Genomic DNA, 19,249 nt, shown 5'->3' on the forward strand with positions numbered 1-19,249 from the left:
AAAAAAACATTTTTTGAAAATTTTCAATGTATATTTGAATAACATTTTTTTTATTACGAAGTACCCTGACCTAAAATTCCAAATTTCAGCTATAAGTAATAATATGGTTTCGTTTTAAGGTTTTCATTTTGAAGTTTTAAAACTTCACTAAAATAAAAAGAGACAAATAAATGATCAACTGATTTTAACATAATTTTATTAATAAAACTATGATTTTCTCATACATAAGATTACAAAATTATTGAAACTTTGCAGCCATGTCCATATTATAAAATTAGAATGCAGCACAATGAAAAATAGCAGCTGTAATTCAACAACGATAAATAAAGGAAAAACATAAATAAAAAACCAATTTTGATAAAATTGCCAGAATAAGGATTTAAAAAAAAAAAAACTCTTTAAAAAAATGAAACTTTGAAGCCCATGTCCAGATTACAAAATTAGAATACACCACACTGAAAAATAGCAGCTGGAATTCAAAACAGATAATTAAAGGAATTAACATGAATGAAAAAACTAATTTTGATAAAATTGCTAGAATAGGAATTTAAAAAAAATAACAATCTATAGAATTTTTTTTTAAGGGAATTCCACGCAAACAAATGTTAAATTGCATGAAATTAAAAACAACTTAAAATCCTATCGATTCAGTTCTTTGAATTTTGATGATAGATTCTTTATTATTATCAGAGATGCACAGAATATTTGGTTGGTATTCAGTATAATGCATATTGGCAGACTAACTGAATTTTTGGTTTGGTTACACAATAATGGCAACTTTATCTTTAAGCAAAGCATAAAAAAAAATCATATCTTATTCAAGCATTTATAAATCTTAAAAATTTACTGAACTTCTCTTAATTTTAAAAGTAAGCTAAGTGGATTCATCTATTGTACAAAATATACTATGTTTATTGGTGTAAAGTAAGTAATATCTGCAAATTTTTGAACATAAATTTAAAAAAATATGATTTAAATAAAAAATTTCAAAAAAAAAAAAAAAAAACACAAACCCTGCTTGAACTCCTTAAGACCGAGTCCGCCCAAAAACGGCTTTGTAGCTTAGATCCGAGACCGCCCGAATACGGCCCACTTAAACGAACACAGGGGGTAGTGGGCAGAAAGGGACACCTACTGGGAGACCACCCCAAGGAAGTTACTTTCTTCTTGCCGGTAGTCATTTAGCAAGTGGCAGCGACGATTGCATGAATGGAGAGCTGCTAATGACTTGTGGTCACATGGTATCCTCAAAAAATGAGAAAAGACGAATTCGCTGTACAATTGCATTTTATTTTCCTCTACTTTTAATTCTCACCATTTTATACCAGTTTTTAGAAACAAATGGTATTTTGGGTTTTATAAATTTATGTACGAATTATTATTATTGGTAAAAATAATACAAAACTATGTTGATAAAGCACACAATTTACAAATAATTGCATATACATGCGTCGGGGTAACAAGGAACTTCGAAACACGTGTATGCAACTACTATTTGCAAAATTTTGCCATCTGTTAACTTTTTTTTCATTATTTTTATTTTCAGCCTCAAATCTTATTTCTTTCCAGTTTTAGAATCTCAAAAGCAATGCTTAGCAAATCAAACTAAAAAGGCGTCTAAACAGATCTGTTAAGAGCTTGAATGGGTCCTAGAAAATAAACTGCCTTCCCTCCCCCACTCCCCTCACACAACTGTTACTCAAACAGTAGCGCAACAAAAAATGAGATAAGAGGTCATAATTACATCAAGAGATAATAACTACATATAGGCACACATAATATGTATATTATTTAAGCATGGTCCGACCAACTCCAAATTTCAGGTCGCTGTGGTGACTAAAGAAAATGCCTTGGCAACTATTCTCCCAGAATGGGAGAGAAAAAAAGAATTGTGTTATCATCTTATAAAATATTTAATCTAGCAAAGGATTACTTTTCCCTTTGAGCTCAAAATTCTGATTAAAGTCATACTTACTAGTTATACATTAAAAATTTGCACTTCTAAAAATGCAAGCACAAAATTTTCTTCTGAACAACAGGTCACTCACGCTCAAAGCAATATTTTTATGCATACATATCTATCTTTATATACATTAAAATAATGAAATAAGAAGTTCTGTGTTTGTCTGTCTCGCGACAATTGTTACAAATCTCTAACAATGAAAATTTCGGGAAGAGTTCAGTTAACGATGAGGTTTAACTAAAAAAAAAAGAGTTGTGTGTCGTGCTATGTATGGTGCGGTTGTAATAAGTTGAGCTACGACGTTGGCAATGTTTACCTTTTCTTAAAGAAATTAGAAAAATATAGAGATATAGATAGATAGATATATTCAGACATAGGTAGATTTAAACACATGTACAGAGATATATTTTCTGATTTTCTGTAATTCTTAAATATGTCTCTTAAAAATCTAAAAAAAGAATGTTATATAATTTTATTGTAGCCTTTTTCAATAACTTTCTAAACTAGTATGTTGTGGCCATCACGAAACTTTCTTCTATATTTTTCCTTTTTCTGATCCCTCCCCATGCTTGACGAGGAAGCAATATTCCTAACAAAAACAAAATTACACATGCAAAAACTTGACGACCATCCCAATGTCTGAATTATTGTAAAAACAAAACAAAGAGAGAAAATTGAAAGTTACTTTAAAAGCTTAACTTGAACTAATTACAAATATTTTATTTATTAACAAACATAAGATGGCAACAGTTAAAAATTTTAAATCATTGAGATAATATTTCCTATCATTTCCATACAATTAAAATCACGAGAAATACGCAGACGACAATCTATTACGATTTATCTTTCTTATTGTTGCATTAATAAAAATATTTTTTATTCGCAAAAAAAAAAAAAAAATCAACACCTCTTGGAGCGATCGGCGTCAAAATCGAACCAAAGCCTGTTTACGTATGGATTCACATATATTCCAAATTTCAACCAGAACGTAGCATTACTTCTTGAGATAGGGTACTCAAAATGGAAAAAAAGAACGGGTGATTGCGCTACCCCCTTTTTAGCTGTTGACACAAAAATAAAATCAGTTCTTATACCCACTAAGGGTTACTTGCCGATAAATTTTTCTTTCATTCCGTTCATTATTTCTTGAGATACAGCAGTCACAATTGACGACAAAAAACGTTCTATAGCTCAACCCCCATTTGAGTTATTGACACCAAAATTGAATCAGCACCTGTTCCTGTTAATACCAACATATGGACCAAATTTTGTTTGATTCCGCCAGTTACTTCCTGAGGATTAGCAAGCACGCGTAACTCGAAAAACGTCCCATTGCTCCACCCCCCTGGAGGAATTCGCGCCAAAAACTAATGGGCACAAGTTCACATAGGGGCACATATGTGTACTAAATTTCGTTCGATTTCATGCGGTAGTTTTTGTTGTAGAGCGGCCACAAAAAACTGGTCACACACAGACGTGACACACATACATACACACACATACACAGACAGACATTTTCCAAAAATGGTCGAAATGGACTCAGCACACCTCAAAACGTTCGAATCCGTCAAAATTCGAAATTCGAAAATTTGCACTAATCCAATACTTTCTTCTATATATTAGATATAGACGAAAGTAAAAAACGAACTTATTAGCAATATGGGCAGGTACTGATGGAAGGTCACGCTGTGAGACCACCTCAAAGATCCTTTCTTCCGACCGAAGTATTTTCAACTGATGGGACAAGTGACAGTGATGTACAATTCCCAATGGCAATACAACTACAAGGATTGATAGCTAATAACTTGTGAAGATGCCCGCTTTTCGGGAGGAAGGGGAAATGAAGAAACTTTGATATTCGTTCTAACTTTTTCATTCACGCGACTTGTTCTATTTTTTTTTTCCTTTTGAAATTCTTCATTGCTTTTGATTTTTGAATATTTTTTTTCTGGTTCAGATGTTTTATTCATAATTTTAAAACATCCCATGTGTCTATAGATTGCAGACAGCTGAACCAACAAGAAAGATACGCAATAAACACTAGACAAGAGAAATAGCGAAAAATGCTGCTCGCCTGAAGTGAGACAGCGATTAAGGTGACAGCTTACCACGCCTCCTGTAATTAGTGCACACAAGAACTGAGATGCTGCCAATGGGGGTCTCAGAGTGGACGATTCCATTTCCAAAATAGCTTGGTCGAAAAAGTCAGGACTTAACTGTAGTAAAAAATTCCCCCCTTCCCGGTCTTAAAGAGTTAAAATAATATAAATTTAATATGGATAATTTAAAGATGTAAATGAAAATGCATGAAAGCATCCTAAATTAGACAAGCATTTTCCATTTTAAATTAGTATGAAATTCAAATATTAGTTGAAAATTTTTAACCACATATTTCTTATCTTAAACAAATCTGTAAAATACGGTATTTGGTGCATCTCTAATAACCATTATTTATTTATTTTTTTTATACTTCCAAAAGATTTAATATTTGCACAGAATGTCAGATTGCATTTCATCAGCACATTATAAAACTAATTTTAAACTGATTGATTTTATGGTTTAATTTGTATTTTGAATTTTATTTAATTAAAAAAATATAACTGACCTTAAAAATTTATAATATGTTTATAAAACTGACGAATAGATTGCTTTTTGAATGTGAGATTTTTACAGTAATGAGATATGCAGACTTTAAAATATTTAAATATGATGCAGCGCAGAAGATGAATAAGATAATTCTCCATTGGCTGAGTGTCAAACTGATGTTGGTTTAGAGCTGAAAAATATTGGCGGGATGGAATTCTTCTGAAAACTTCAGGTGCTTTTTGAATTATAATTAATTTTTGACTTTTCAATTTATTTTGCACAATGTGCTGACGAAACACAATCTCACACTCTTTGCAAATACTGAAAACATCATTTGATGGATAGATAAGCTTCTCCTTAGATTTATATGAGTTTAGTGATAACGATTTTGGAATGACATTAGCATATAGTGCAGTTATGCATACTGAGCATTTCAATGAGCTACTTTTTTTTTTTTGCAACAAAACCAGCAATGTAATGAATTACATCATTGGTGTATTCCGTTAAATACACACATGGAAGATCTGGCTCATCAACTGATTCATCAACTTCCACCATTGATGTTTGTGGGGTAGTAATGTTAATCACTTTCTTGGAACTGGACACAGTTAAAAAATTTTATGTCTGTAAGCGGAACACAGTTCCCGGAAATATTTGCAGAACACTTTATTTCTGTGTTCACAAGTAACTTCCGGTAGGCAGAACGAAACTGGCGTGCAGTCGGATTGTCATTGCTGCCTCCCTGGAACCTAACAGCAGAAAACAGCAGCTCCACATGATCTTGACTCAACTTATACATAGGAATGTACGAGAGAGTGGGGCACTCGATAGAAATCCATGTTCTGACAATAGCTTCAAAACTGTTAATACAAATTAGAAAACCAAGGAAAACAGTTTTCCTTCTGGACTCCAAAATTGGGATACCAGCACGGCTTTCTTTCAGGGAAAGAATGTATGATTTTGCTTTTTGCATGAAGTTTAAGTATTCATTTAAATTTTCTTTGGAAACAGCCTTCTTATAGCCTTGCTGATGTATTGACCTAGAATTCAAAATGTCAAAGAGAATATTAAGTATTCTTAAAAATTCAGTTGTAGCTTCACTCCCCTGAAAATCTTGTAATTTAAGTTTGTTGTTACAAAAGTCAATGGAATCAGCTACGCTTGAAGTAAACAGCTGCGCCGCCAACTTCACTTTCATTTTCTGTTTCGAAAAGTTTATATGCCCTCCTCTCAACTTATTTCCTAAGTGGAGACCTTCAATTTCCTGTAAATCGTTGAGTGCCTCCACATATTTCCAGTCAATAATCTCTGTAGAGAAAAGACTCTTTTTCTCTCCAAGCTGTTTCTCACAAGCTTCAACATATGTGGTTGATCTGGGAAAACTGCTATTTGTTTATTCGAGTCACTAGGATGAGGGAAACAAGTTTTCAATGAATTGACATCATCAAAATTGCATCCCAGTTGCTTTGCCATCGAGAAATTGGTTGAGAGGCCATCAAAAGTTAATGACGCTACATTGACTATTTTCATGCAAAAGAGATAAGCAGTGTTTAACGAGCATGTGTTTTTGGGTGGAGCTCAATCCGTCTGTCAAAAAATAACCAATTGGTAGCTTAAAATGACTGTTGACGCATACCAAAAGCAAAACGAATGCTTCCTTAGCCAATGGCAGACCATCATCAGCATTATCATCAAATCCTAAATTTATTAGGCCATGAACTTGTTTACCATCAAATTCTGCTTGCTGGCGGATAGACATTTCATCCATTATTAGAGAAAAAACCAAGGGATTAGGCGAATTTCTAATCTTCAATGATAAAGCATCAATTGCTTCTTTTGTGAAACCTGCTGCAGCGTCGATGTGTTGGTACCAGCGACTTAAAGTTTTCTGCTGTGGAAGAGCTAATCCAAATGTAGAGCGCACATACTCGTATGCCCTTGGTGAGTAAAAGCTTAGGGTCAATGCAAATGATCTCAATTCTGCTGAGTACTTTTGAGGCAAAGGACATTCGGTTACAGTCGACAGCTGGTGGTTTATAAATTCTTTATTAACAGCAGAAACTGTTGACAATACATCGAAAGCATCATGATCTAAAAACTTTCTCTCTTTAAGATCAGCAAGCAACTCTGACAAACTATCTATTTTTTTCTCAAAGCGACAGACTTTTTTGCAAAACTTTAAGCTTTTTATCTTTTTTTCCAATAATTTCACTAAGTTCCACTACTTTATGCTTGTATGTTGCTTTGGTAGGGGATTGTGAAGAACTGAAGGCTAACTCTAATTCTGTAGTAGGCCTCAGAACTGTTGGCTACCCCTAATTCAGGAGTAGCTGACTGTACTGCAGCCTCAGAGTTGAGAGGAGCAAAGGCCCTTTGCATCAGTGGCTTCCGAGTTTTTGTCACCTAAAAATATAAAAAGAAAAATAATTTATTTGAGAAAAATAACATTAAGGCTCCTCCGAGCTAGCTTCAAACCATTTAGGTTAAAGATATTTATCACACATTGTTTTAGACATCACGTTCCCAGATAATGGAATATTCTACCTACTGGTGTCATTTTTCATGAAAAATTGGCTTCTCAAGCAAGCATCAAACAGGACACCATTGTCGCAGGGTAGGGATTGTATGTGCTCAAAATCCCAATGAATTTGATTTCAGTGTAAAATAAATTATATCAAGTAATTAACCCAATAACTCACAGAAATGATGAAATACAAAATTTAAATTTAAACAAAACTTTTCATATAATAATTTTCATATAATTACTCTACAGATGCTGTTTCCACAAGTGTGCATGAAAGAGTGTGTAAGTAAATGTGAGACTTTCAAATCTAATTAAAGATCTAATTAAGCACCCTGCATCTTTTTCTATCTGGAGAAAAGACTACATCCAACTATTCTTTACCTACTAATAATAAAGCTGAAAGTTCCTCTATCTGGATATCTGAATGTCCGGATCTCTGTGACGTGCATAGCACCTAGACCGTTCGGCTGATTTTCATAAAATTTGACAAAAAATTAGTTTGTAGCAAGGGGGTGTGCACCACAAAGCGATTTTTTTTGAAAATTCGATTTTGTTCTGTTCCAATTTTAAGAACATTTTAACGAGCAAATTATCATATCAGGGACGAGTAAATTACCAAATTATCATAACGTGGAACCGTAACATGGGCAAGCAAATTGGCGAGAAATTTACTATCCATTATTTCTAAATATACAGGCTAACCAAATGAACTTTTAATTTTCTAGTACAGGCAACGCGGCGCACATACCATTGGTAAAATATAAAATGTTCCTCACCTATACTGAAACATGAACATTGGAAATTTCAATCTTACAAAATGTTGTGATTATACAATCTGCACCCATAATGATAGCTCCGTAACTGACAAACAAGTAAAACTAAGTTAATAAAATAACAATTCCAGGATTCGTACACAATTCCTTAAATCAAAATCCAGGGTCTTGAAAAATGCCAACAGTATCATTTGGAAATAGAGACGACCTCTTCTATGTTGAGAATATCATTCTGGGGTGTTTTTCTAGTATTTAGCGGGGGGGGGGGGGGGGGGGCGGCATCGCTAACTCAAGTAGCAATATTTATCTACCATTCTACATTATGTTAAATTATACTAGAAATATTTCTGTACAGCATTTAAAATAATTGTAACAAAAAAAAATAATAATAAATAAAATTCAGACGAGGGGGTTCAGCATTTAACTTTTTGACCCAGGACACTCTTAAAATTGCACAGAATTTCGTTTAAAACTTATAAATTCCGTGATTTTAACAAAAATAAAAATAGATTTTATTTGTTTACTTCTTAACAAAGCGTACTAAACATCAAAAATTCAAAAAATCGGAATCCCATAGCGAATGCAAAGAGATCGCAATTCTCAAAGTGAAGGCATCAAAGGTATAAAAACGGCTTGTAAAAGAAATATTTTTGATAAAATTATTTTTAAATTGCATTTTAGAGTCCTATGATAAACATATCATTAATATCTGTGGACACAGCTAAAGCAAAAATAAAATTAAACCATTGATTCAGCATTTTAATTTTTGAGTCATAAAAGAAAATGTAATTTTGCTTTAAAAACTTGAAGGGCGTGTTCTAACAAAAATAGACTTTTCATTTATTTGCATCCTAATAAAACGAAGTTAGCTTGAAAAATGAAGAAAATATGATTCTTATATCGGATGTTAAAAGATTGCATTTTTAAAAATGTAGACATCTAAAGAAAAAAAAGGCAAGTAAAACAGTTTATTTAAAGTTAATTATCCTTGTTAGCATCGAAAAATCAAACCCATATAATTTTCTCCCAAAATAACAGTTGAACATCGCACCACACCATAGAAACGCAAATATTGACAAGCTGGTAAAATGATGAGAATATTTTCTAATCAAGTCATTATAAAGGTTTAATGCCAGACGGCTAAATGGCGATAATTTTAAAGTTGGTAACCCTATCTGAAGCGATCACATTTTTTTCCAAACCCTTACTATCCCTTTGCAGTTCTAAGTTCATTTCGCTGATATATATTATTATTGTTTATTAAATCATCAGTGGGGGAGAAAAGTGCTTACCAAACGCCTTTTCAGAAAAGTTTACAACAACACCGCTGCTAATTAGCGGTGATAAAACAAACAAAATTATTTGAAACCAAACTTATTTCCAGCTGTTAATTTCTTTCCAAGAAGCAAACAACAAGCATTATATTTATTTGGCAGTAGAAATTTATCGCTTGCAGGAGCATCACAAGAGTGCCGATTTTTTTTTCTTTGCAAAATTAGCAGATTTTGTATAAGCTGATCCCTCTAATTTGACTTTAAGAAAGGTTCCAAAAATTATCGGTTTAATATGCGTTACTTTGCTTTCAGATTTGCTCCTTCAAAAAACAATTTGTGAAAGATCCGATCTTGTTTATCAGAATTTTGTGAAGGGTCCGTTTTGGTTGATCGGGATTTTGTGAAAGGTCCGTTTTGTTTGATAGGGATTTTGTGAAAGGTCCGTTTTGGTTGATCGGATTTTTGTGAAGGGTCCGTTAACGGACCCAAATATCCTCTGGCCAGATCCCTGTATATACATACATATATATATATATATATATACTAGCAAAAATACCAGGCGTTGCCTGGGTCATTAATAATTATGAGAAAAAATCGTTACTTGCTTTTGTTTTCTGTTTTAAGTGAAAGAATTTAAAACACATCTTTTTGACATGATTAAAAATCGAGTTTCTTCCTTTCCCATAAAACTAAAACAGCATAAGTATAAAGAACAAAATAGTATTGATTTAGAAACAAAAGCACTATATTTAAGCATAAATAAATTTCCAAAACATGAAATTAATCTTCTCATGTTTAAAAAGATTAATCTGTTGATATTTTTTTTTTTAACATGGAGCCTAAAACCTTCTCTGTATGGCTATTGAAGTACGAAGTTTTTAAAAAAATGTAGCTGCGCTCGTAATCCCTTATACTTGCTTTAGTTATTTTGGGAAATTTCAACCATTGTGGGCTCTTGGTGCGATTTTACCGAATTTGTGGGAATCGTTTTGGGATACCTTCGATGATGCTCCACCCTTCTTTCCTTACTTTGTAGAATGATATGATATTAATTTTTGTTACAGAGATATTATCGCCAGTGCTGAGATACTTTTGGTCACCATAAAATGGCGCTAGAGTTTCATCCGAAATGTTTCCAAAATAAGTAGTAAAATTTGGCGATTGTTTGAAATTGTGCAAAAAGGAAAATTAATGGAATTTTTGTGCTGTTTATGGATTTGCCTAATTTAGATGCTGGATTATTTAACACAGTAAAAAAAGTTTTTTAAAGATTCTTTGATTGGCGATATTTTGTTTACATGGTGAAAGCTGAGAAACATTATAACGTAGTCTTCGGCTTCAAAAATAGCAAAAATTTTGGCAATCTGCTGGATGATTGGATAATGAGTAAGTGTTCAATCAGCATAAATAATAATAAAAACCATTAATTACATTAAAGTTCCGTTTAAATGGAAAATCATCAGCCAAATCATGTATTATTTGCCAATCTTGTGCAAAAATATTACTTCAGGATTTGACTTGAGAAAAGCCTTGAACAATCACGAAAAGCAAAGAAAGTCAACAATACAACAATTGTCGGTATCGACAGGGAGTTGAGATGATACACTAAATACTGTATTGAGTTGAGGAAAGCCTTCGAACATGGAACTAAAAAGCTCATAACTTGTTTTTTATTCTAATTAGAAATTTTGAACAGGTGCCATCTTCAGCAGAAAAATCAGAGCTTTCGATGGACATATAATGTAAATATGTGCAAGTATTTTTTCATCCCTATATTAGAGAATTTACACGAAAATAGTATTTTATTGCCCCCCTAACGGGGTTTGCGGCCCATAACGCCACGAAAACTACCCTATGTGTTATTCTGATGCATAAGTTGTCAAGTTTCATCAAAATCCGTTCAGTAGTTTTTGCGTGAAAGAGTAACAAACATCCATACATCCAGACAAACTTTCGCAGATATAATAGTAGTAAGATACATACATATATAAATATATACATATATATATATACATACATATATAAATATATACATACATATATATATACATCTCTCTCTCTCTCTCTCGCTAATAAATGGAAAGGTCCTGTATGTGAAGTAGCAGTCGAAACTTCGGGCATTAATCACATAACATTCAAAAACAGCCAGTAAATATGCCTAATATCAGATAATTTACCTTTAAATCCAGAGCATTTGATCAATCAGTGTTGAGCCGTGAGTTCGTACGAAAGACATTTTAAACACTACAATTTGTAAAACAAATTTAAATGCACAAATCCTTTGTAATGATCATTTTAACCGTTATTTAAAACAGAGAGCTAACGAGAGCAAATCATCAAACGTCACGTGACAGGAAGAACTAATCAGGTTGCGCCATATTCATTTAAACGACGACAGCGCAATCTGATTGGTGCTCGCAAGCACGTGAGCCTTTAATGATTTGCTTTCCCTAAGAAACTTTCAATGGAGATTACAGATAACATAAACAAGAGACAACGCTTACTGCTGATCGGCTAATCATGATTCTTTTATTAGATTTTAATGTGACTTTCGCACGTTCTTTTGCAGCTCACAGTTTTGTTTGTATTTATTACTGTTATTTCAATTTCAATCCAATCATTTTTTAAAAAATATTACTTACTAAATTAACCCTGTTTTTAACCACAAAGTAGGAATGTCTGCTACTGCTAGCTGCTATGAATCATTACTTTGCTAAATGGCTTTTACTAGTATTCTTTTACATATTTTATGTTTGTTGCACAGAATTTGCTTATTTAAACTGCATTAATTATTTCTAAATTGAAGATATAGCGTTATTTTTTCCCGTATTTTGATTTCTTGTATATTAGAATGATCCTGTATACGTTCGTTCTTTTGCTCTTTTATTGTTTACAAACATTTTATATCTTTTACCTCGTTCAATCTTGACACTGAACTATTGCTTTGGTTTTTCGTTCTCACTGCCAGTGTTCATCTCTACTTAGTAACAATTGCATATTGTAGGTGTGTACTTTTAATTAATTCACCATAGTGAAAAATCATGATACACTGTGGAGTTGAAGCATAGCAACATTAATGTACATATGGGTTGTTTATTTATTGATTTATATGTTTGCAGGAAATCAACCTTTATATAAAAATGCGGACTTTGTTTCCCTTTCCCTTTACTAATCCCATTTCTGGAAAGTCCATTTCTGAAATAAGTACTAATAGTACCATTTTGGTTTTTTGGTATAAGGTTACCATGATTTAAAATTTATTTGCTGCTCAATGTACCGGTCAATAAAAAGTTAAATTTTCACCTACCATTTAGATTTAAGGCTTTTAAAATCAATTAGTCTTAACCACAGTTCATCTTATCCAACAAAAAATTAACAACAAACCTTAAATTGGGAATGGAGAATGTAATTGGTCAAAGAAAGAATTCGTTTTCAGAGTGTTTGAATAAACAAGTTTCGACTGTATTAAGATTAAAAATGTAATCTTGTATTCCAAAACTTAATAAGCAGCTCATTGTGAGTATATTTTGTTCCACTAAAAATTAACCAAAAAATGTAACGATGCCAAATTAAAAAGTTAAGCTTAGAATGAGCTATTTGCCATGTAACCAGAAATGCTAAGGGCCATTTTTATAAGGAGAAATCTTCAATTTATAGATTGGAACTCCAAATTTTAACGGTTATTCTCGCATATGTACTGTACATCTATGAAAAAAGGCATTGCTGCAGGATTTTTTCATGCAATGAGAAAGAAATATTGCAGTGGCCTACATACGTTTTTATTTTGGAGCTAGCCCATACAACCAAGTTTACTCCCCCCCCTCATCCCACTTTTTTTTTTTGTAATTTCATTTTCTTTTCTTGGAAAGTGGGGGTTGAGCAACATTGCCCTGATCTTCTCATTTTTTTCAAGGTGGGTCAAGAACTGCATACTGTCACCCAGTGGCGCAACCAAAAATTTGTTTTAGGTTGGCACTCTTAAAAAATTCTCGTTTCTAATGAGGGAGTAAGGAGGGGGGCGGGGGTTCTCCCTTGGAATTATTTTGGACTAAGAATGCAGTTTCAGACGGTCTCTGTTGATGCTGCGGGGAGGAAATTTCGGGGGGCCTTCTGCGGAAATTGTTAGAAATTTAAATCTTAAAAACACCATTATAAGCTATATTTGTCGACATTAGTGTAATGACAGGAGTGGGACTTTTTGAAGTTGCCTCCAATTGATTTTCTAAAATATAGAGTAAAATCCATCACCTCTCTGCCCAATTTTTCGAAATTGAAGTTCTAAAAATGCAGTTTCAGACTAACTTCCATGATGTTATGCGAAGTGCGGTTCTCGAGCTCTCCCCCAAAATTATTTTGAAATTAAAGTCAAAAAAAAGGAAGTTTAAAGAGACATTCCGTGATAAATTGAAACGCTCTCCACATTAAATTTTTTGAAATTGTAGTTTTTTCATTTTTAGATTTCATACGGGAGCAGTCGAACCCGAAATTTTTTCGAAATTGAAGTCTTAAAACCATGACTGTGGACTGTATTTGGTAACGTTGGGGCTTCGGCCATTTTTCAAAATTTAAGCTCCATAAAGGCAATCTCAAACAATCTTCGATGCTTTCAGAAAGCAGGGAGATTATTAATTGTCCCCTGGAAATTTTTCGACATTGAACTCTGAAAACAAGGTTTAAGAAGCTCTTTAACGGTTTTAGTTGGTGGAGGGGGCTAGCGAAGTGTAATTACCTCCATGAATAGGTTCATTGTTTTTTTTTTGTGATCCATCATGGGTCAATAGAGATTGAATGTTATAAATTTCATATGTTTGCAAACAAAAATATGAAAGTAAAATGATTAAGAATGTTTATCCAAAAAAGTTTTTAAATATATCAATATTCTGAAAGTTGTTGCCTCAAACAGATGGGGAGCAAGAACAGAAGATCTTCTTAACATTGCGAACAGTTGCATCAAGAGTAAGATTAATTTCGGTAGTCATATCTACTCATCTACTGCCCAATCAAATAAGAAAAAAAATTAAAACAATGTACCACGTTGCTCTACTAGTAGCTACTGGCATATGCGGATTTAGGCCGAAATATTTCTGGTGCAAAAATAACGAATCTGGGGAGGGGGGGGGGTATTCCCGGAATAACAAGGCGGTGGCGAAATCAGAAAATAATTTTAGGGCGGAACACACTTCTAAGTCTAAAAAACGTGATGTAAACCATATTTAGTAAGATGAGGGGATGAGCCATTCTTAACATTTCAAACTGCAGAAAAAGTCTTAAACGAAAGTTGATATTAGAAGCAATGGGTGAATCCAGGTACTGGTTTGGAATGGGATTCACGCCCCAGAAAAAATTTTGAAATAGTAGTTTTGAAAACGCTATTTTACAGTTATTGGTGATATTTTAGGGGCAAGAAAGGTACGTGTGGCTCAAAGGCTATTTTTAGAAATTTTAGTCTTATAAATGATTATAATCCATATTTATAGTTTCGGTTAGGAGTGAGACTCATAGATTGTCTCCAATCTATTTTTTGAAAAGCAGATAGAAATACGTATCCCCTCCCCCACGCTACCTCTTTGACTTTTCATAATTGAAGTTCTAAAAACACTACGGAGGACATTTTTTGATGCTGTTACCGGTTGAGGTGTTCTGGAGCTCTCCCCTGGAAAATTTTCGAAATTGAAGTCCTAAAAAAGAAGTTCTTCTGCAATACTCCATGGTATTAAAAAAAAAAAAAAAAGATTCTCCAAATTAAATATTTCGAAACAGTAGTTTTCAAAACCAAAATATTAACACTCTTGATGATATTAGAGAAAGGGGGTCGGAGGCCCTTGTTCGAATATTTTCCAAAATTAGAGTCTAACACATGAGTGTAAGACCATATTTGGCAATGTTAGGGACACTGCAGTTTTTCAAAACTGAAGCTCCAAAAACACAATTTTAAACGATTTTTGATGTATTTAGGTGGTTAGAAGATCTTCCTTATAAATTTTGCAAAGTGACGCCCAAGAAACGAAATTTGAGGTACTCTGTAATAACTTTGGCTGGAGAAAGGGCTTTGGAGAAGAAAAATTTTGAGGGCTAATAGAAAAAATGAAAACAAAATAGAAAAAATGAAAAAAAAAAAGGAGGGAGATATGAAAGGAAAAGGCTTGTGCGAGGAGGAGGGAGGAGGCACACAATTCGTCGCCGATTATCTGAAGCTGTCCAAAAATTGAAATGTCAATATTTCTTTTTGAAAGAAATTAAGATTTTTTCTCAACATTCTTTTTTTTCGTAAAATAACTGCGTTTTCCCAAAATGAGATCTTTTCTTATCTTTAATAATAAAGAGTATTTTTTTAAAAACATCAACTCAGCATTCTTAATATGAGCACAGTTATGTTTTTCTTGCACTAACGACCTTTGGTGATACACTGGATTCAAGTAAATTTACTAGTGTAGCAGCTATGAATTTTTTTCCCCCAACTGCGTTTCTGAGTGAAATATACTAAACTAATTTTTTTCAAAGCTCAACCAAAAATTTTGGGGGTGCGGCGCACCCCTGTAAATCCGCCTATGGCTACTGGTCTTCCAAATTTCACTCCATCCCTATCTTGCTCAGAGAAGCAAAAGAAGCTTCCAGCAACCTAGCACATGATCTTAATGCTGAGATCTTTTTTATCAGACAAGTCGCTTTGAGCAAGTTTTCGCCTATCAGGAAAATACTTCTCTCCATGGGTGCAAGACCTTCCGTCTCAGGACGGATTTCCGTCTTGGACAAATTTCCGAGACGGAGGTCGGGACGGAAAGAAATTTGATGACTTTCTTTCAGTTTTTACTTAAAAAAGAATAATTGAGTGTTTGGAAAATATGCTTTAATTACTGGACCGTTCCATAACAACGAATTTACATCGACATTCTCTCGGTTTTCCGCCATGGGCTTGTTTTGTTTGCAACGTTCTTTCGGAGGAATGGCTTTTCGACTCGCGCCGTTTTGACTTTTTTTAGGTACAGCTCCGTTATTTCCAACTCACTGCATTGCAAACCGAGGAGTTGCTCGCTATTCCCCCTGATTTTTCGAAATAATCGGCTCTAATTAAAATTAGCTTTTTCTCATGCTATTTTCCATCATTCTTTCGTTTTTTTCATTTGCAGATTTTTTTTTTTTTTTTGCAAACTTTAGACGCATAAATGAAAATTATGTATGCTCTTAAAATGTCGAAAGAGTTGAATCTGAATCACCGATTGAGAGTGATTGCTGACAAGATGAAATGTTTTCGCCACAGCAAAAGGCGTCCACATACCAGGTAAAACGGAAACTATCGGGGATTTCAATGAAAATGGGAATTTTGGAAATAATCGAGGGGAAATTTCAAACTGGTTGGAAACACCGATGGGCAACCGTTCCTGCATTCTTAACAAAGACTTTAGGAATCACTAAATTCCAATGACATTGAATCTAACACTCGCTAGAATGGAAATATGGGAGGGGGGGAGAGAAAGAAAAGGAGAAAAATAACGGCAGCACGAATTTGCGAAAAAACGCTGCTCTGGCAAAGAGGGTAATCAGTTCATCAGAGGGTAAGGGGGGGGGGAGCTGAAAATGTTTTCCGTCTTGAATACATCACCAAACTTGCACCCATGCTTCTCTCTTATGAAATAGAAAAAATCCCCGACATCTTAGAAAAAACTCCATTAGGCATCCGGAACAAGAATTTATTGACTGACCTAACAACTTACACCAGCCAATGCATCCCCCTATGAGTACCCTCAATAATTAATCCAAACAGGACTACAATTTCCCTCAAGTCTCTTCCCTTCCAAAAAGATGATATTCAAAGGCAACTAATTAGCAAAGCTTTCGATGACTACAGTGCTACCCACTGGGAAGATTGTCATATTATTGCAACCGATGCTTCCAAAACTCAGTATTCTACAGCAATATGTATCCACAATTCGAGATCAAACGAAAATATAAATGGAAAAATATCAAATATGAACTCCAACTTCTCTGCCGAAGGGCTCACCATTAGTCGATTCCGGAACACAGGATCAAACATGGTTTTCCTTTCCGATAGTTTGTCGGTCATCACTGCACTCAAAGGAGCTAACAATAAATCCCCCAAATCATCACGATTACTCAAAATATTGCAAAACACACTTCTAACGGTCATGTATTCGAATTTGCGTGAATCCCTGCTCACGTGGGTATCAAAGTCAATGAAACTGCAAACAGTTTGGCCAGTATGGGACACAAGGAAAATATGATACTTCATTAGATCGCTTCCGAGGATATTATCCAAAATCTGAAACAAAAGTACAGAGATAAAGCTACAGTCTCCTGGAACTGCTTTAAATACTCTTTTGAGTACAGCCACATAAACGGTCCTAGTAACAGCAAAAAAAAAATCGACAAAAAATAGATATAAAGATGTCCTGCTATCAACAGCCCGGACTTGTACTCCACTCATGCAGTTCAACCTTCACCGTATAAAACGTAGTAACTCCCCTCTGTGTTCAACTTGCAAAGTTCCTGACACTGGATCATGCTATCCTTGTCTGCAATAAGTTTTTAATAAGGAGAGAGACAGTATCCAAGCCTACATGGGCTGTGTCTAGTGATGTAAAATACCCGGGTATTTATTTTTAGGGGTAAATACCCAGGGTATATACCCGGGTAAATACCCAAAATGGGTAAATACCCGGGTATTTATTTCAAAAATTTATATTCAACTAAAATACTTTTCTGCATACAACCAACAATATACAAAACAATAAATTTTTGCCCAAAAATTGTATTTTGATCACATATTTAAAGAATTATTGTGTGAAAGAGCTTAGCAATCTAATATGATATTCACATTAAATTTGTTGGATATGCCTGATCAATGTCGATAGCCAAATTTCAGATATAAAAAGCCATTCTACAAAAAGTAAAAAGATTAACTGGTTACAAAAAAAAGCAAACATCAATTTTTTAAGATCCTGGTCTTTTATAACGCAGTAATATGTCCCTGCATGACGAAATGTCGCTCAATTTATTATTACTATTTATTTACGTATATCTTATGCAGAAATTTCCTCCAAACTTAGTTCAATTGTTCAGGTGTATTCTGTATCACACACACATATATATATATACACACACACACATAATATACATAAACATTTAAAATTTTTAATCTTTTATTTTAGGATCTATGTTTAAAAAAGAAAATAGTCACCTTTTAATACCACCTAAATTTTTTTTGCAAAATGCACAATTATTAGGGGATTTACCCTGCCTTTGGAAAAATACCCAAAAAAATATTTACCTTCCCACCCTACAGGGGAGCAAATGCAAATGAGCAAGGCAACAGAAAAGAATATTTTGCTTTTTTTTTGCTTATTAATGTGAAAACTGTTTCTATATTTTCCATGTTATCACTTAAATATCAATAAAATAAATAACACGATAGTCTTAATAACTTCTCAGTTTATTCTGCCAAACATCCCTCATGCTTCTTTTTTTTTCATTTTGGATATGTGACTAACCTAGATTGTGATTTTGAAATCCTGAAGTTCATAATGAATTGCTTATACTTCTCCAATTATGACATTGAAAAGAAAGATTCTTTGGTTCACCATATGTTTCTTTCATGATTTCATCAAGTCTTTCAATAAAAAAAATATTATAAACTGTGTAATACATACATGTATCTATCAGTTTTACCAATTATTTCACATTTAGATTTTTAAAAAAAATCCCATTCACTTTTTTGCAATTTTTGTAAAATACCCAGTTTTTGGGTATTTACCCAGGCCTTGGGTAAATACCCGGGTAAATACCCAAAAAATATTTACCTACCCGCTGGGTATTTACCCGATCCACATCACTAGCTGTGTCCCCTTGTCCTTTTCTCTTGTTTTCTCGGCTGCTCAGGTTTTGCAACGTTTGATGTCCTTTCCCATGGTCCTGCTTAAGGATAACTCTTAATTTCATTTCCTTTTGTTATTCTTCTGCTTTTGGCTTTCCCCTGGTTGGGGTTGGGTTTTATTTTTGTTTGTTTCTTCGTCCTCGGCTTTCGGCCTTATGTTATTGGTGTTTGTCGTCTTGTTTATTTGCTGAGCCCTGTCCTTCCTTTTGTGTTTCTAGTGGAAACGGGACAGATTTGGAG

Source organism: Uloborus diversus, chromosome 2 (genome assembly GCF_026930045.1).
Source record: "Uloborus diversus isolate 005 chromosome 2, Udiv.v.3.1, whole genome shotgun sequence".
In the NCBI taxonomy this organism is placed as follows: domain Eukaryota; kingdom Metazoa; phylum Arthropoda; class Arachnida; order Araneae; family Uloboridae; genus Uloborus; species Uloborus diversus.